The sequence below is a fragment of the Xyrauchen texanus genome, chromosome 42 (genome assembly GCF_025860055.1).
Source record: "Xyrauchen texanus isolate HMW12.3.18 chromosome 42, RBS_HiC_50CHRs, whole genome shotgun sequence".
In the NCBI taxonomy this organism is placed as follows: domain Eukaryota; kingdom Metazoa; phylum Chordata; class Actinopteri; order Cypriniformes; family Catostomidae; genus Xyrauchen; species Xyrauchen texanus.
This window is the reverse complement of record NC_068317.1, coordinates 31,699,862-31,702,361: the sequence shown is the minus strand read 5'-3', so window position 1 is coordinate 31,702,361 and position 2,500 is coordinate 31,699,862. Positions and strand designations below refer to the sequence as shown.

The window sequence follows — 2,500 nt, the reverse complement described above, 5'->3', positions numbered from 1 at the left end:
ACACACACGTTCTGCCGTTTACTGTATACTCTATAGTGAATTATATTACTCTATATTGTTTATTGGTTCGCTGTTATGGATTGCTTCGAGTCATTTGCTTGACAATGAAATGAATCAGTTCCATCTGTTCTTGAATAATTTTCAATGAGCGCATAATTGTGTGCGCAGCGATTCACATCAATCAGAGTTTCAGCTATTATAATCACTCGAGTCATTATAATAGAGACATCCATGTTCTGTTCACACACTCTTCCCCATCCAAACCCTGGAACATTGTGTCATCATCAATTTGATTATTAGCAGCAGCTGCTTCCCACAGTAGCTTGATAACAATTTAAAGGGTTAGTTCTACCAAATATCTCAGCTCAATTGTGACCAGAACTTTGAAGCTCCAAAAAGCACATAAAGGCAGCATAAAAGTAATCCATGTTCCTCCAGTGGTTGAATCCATGTCTTCAGAAGAGACATGATACGTGTGGGTGAGAAACAGATCAATATTACGTATTTTGTTTTACTATAAATTCTCCAACCTGCCCAGTAGGTGGTGATATGCACGAAAAATGTGATTCGGCCAAAACAAATAATAATTGTGAAAGTGAAAGTGGAGATTTATATAAAAAAAATACGTTTTATATTGATCTGTTTCTCCCCCACAGCTATCATATCACTTCTGAAGACATGGATTCAACCACTGGAGTCATATGTGAAAGTGAAAGTGTAGATTTATAGTAGAAAATGGCTTAAATATTGATCTGTTTCTCCCCCACAGCTATCATATCACTTCTGAAGACATGGATTCAACCACTGGAGTCATATGTGAAAGTGAAAGTGTAGATTTATAGTAGAAAATGGCTTAAATATTGATCTGTTTTTCACCCACAGCTATCATATCACTTCTGAAGACATGGATTCAACCACTGGAGTCATATGTGAAAGTGAAAGTGTAGATTTATAGTAGAAAATGGCTTAAATATTGATCTGTTTCTCCCCCACAGCTATCATATCACTTCTGAAGACATGGATTCAACCACTGGAGTCATATATGAAAGTGAAAGTGTAGATTTATAGTAGAAAATGGCTTAAATATTGATCTGTTTCTCCCCCACACCTATCATATCACTTCTGAAGACATGGATTAAACCACTGGAGTCATATGTGAAAGTGAAAGTGTAGATTTATAGTAGAAAATGGCTTAAATATTGATCTGTTTCTCACCCACACCTATCATATCACTTCTGAAGACATGGATTAAACCACTGGAGTCATATGTGAAAGTGAAAGTGTAGATTTATAGTAGAAAATGCCTTAAATATTGATCTGTTTCTCACCCACAACTATCATATCACTTCTGAAGACATGGATTAAACCACTGGAGTCATATGTGAAAGTGAAAGTGTAGATTTATAGTAGAAAATGGCTTAAATATTGATCTGTTTCTCACCCACACCTATCATATCACTTCTGAAGACATGGATTAAACCACTGGAGTCATATGTGAAAGTGAAAGTGTAGATTTATAGTAGAAAATGCCTTAAATATTGATCTGTTTCTCACCCACAACTATCATATCACTTCTGAAGACATGGATTAAACCACTGGAGTCATATGTGAAAGTGAAAGTGTAGATTTATAGTAGAAAATGGCTTAAATATTGATCTGTTTCTCCCCCACAGCTATCATATCACTTCTGAAGACATGGATTCAACCACTGGAGTCGTATGTGAAAGTGAAGGTGTAGATTTATAGTAGAAAATGGCTTAAATATTGATCTGTTTCTCACCCACACCTATCATATCACTTCTGAAGACATGGATTAAACCACTGGAGTCATATGTGAAAGTGAAAGTGTAGATTTATAGTAGAAAATGCCTTAAATATTGATCTGTTTCTCACCCACAACTATCATATCACTTCTGAAGACATGGATTAAACCACTGGAGTCATATGTGAAAGTGAAAGTGTAGATTTATAGTAGAAAATGGCTTAAATATTGATCTGTTTCTCCCCCACAGCTATCATATCACTGCTGAAGACATGGATTCAACCACTAGAGTCGTATGTGAAAGTGAAAGTGTAGATTTATAGTAGAAAATGGCTTAAATATTGATCTGCTTCTCACCCACAGCTATCATATCACTTCTGAAGATATGGATTCAACCACTAGAGTCATATGTGAAAGTGAAAGTGTAGATTTATAGTAGAAAATGGCTTAAATATTGATCTGTTTCTCACCCACAGCTATCATATCTCTTCTGAAGACATGGATTAAACCATTGGAGTCATATGTGAAAGTGAAAGTGTAGATTTATAGTAGAAAATGGCTTAAATATTGATCTGTTTCTCCCCCACAGCTATCATATCACTTCTGAAGATATGGATTCAACCACTAGAGTCATATGTGAAAGTGAAAGTGTAGATTTATAGTAGAAAATGGCTTAAATATTGATCTGTTTTTCACCCACAACTATCATATCTCTTCTGAAGACATGGATTCAACCAC

The 2,500-nt window shown here is 35.4% G+C and overlaps 2 protein-coding genes and 1 long non-coding RNA gene across 16 annotated transcripts in view; 1 reads left to right on the top strand and 2 right to left on the bottom strand.

Annotated features, from left to right (window-relative positions):
• LOC127635186 (keratin-associated protein 5-1-like) overlaps window positions 1-2,500 on the top strand; it is a 505,876-nt gene that overhangs the window by 163,620 nt on the left and 339,756 nt on the right. The gene's annotated exons all lie outside the window — the stretch shown is intronic.
• Window positions 1-2,500, bottom strand: part of LOC127635170 (receptor-type tyrosine-protein phosphatase mu-like) — a 270,709-nt gene that overhangs the window by 7,916 nt on the left and 260,293 nt on the right. The window lies entirely within an intron of this gene.
• Window positions 1,037-2,013, bottom strand: LOC127635201 (uncharacterized). Its single transcript, XR_007969450.1, has 3 exons — window positions 1,787-2,013; window positions 1,448-1,560; window positions 1,037-1,334 (listed from the first exon to the last, which is right to left on the bottom strand). It is a non-coding gene; the product is annotated as an uncharacterized LOC127635201 (long non-coding RNA).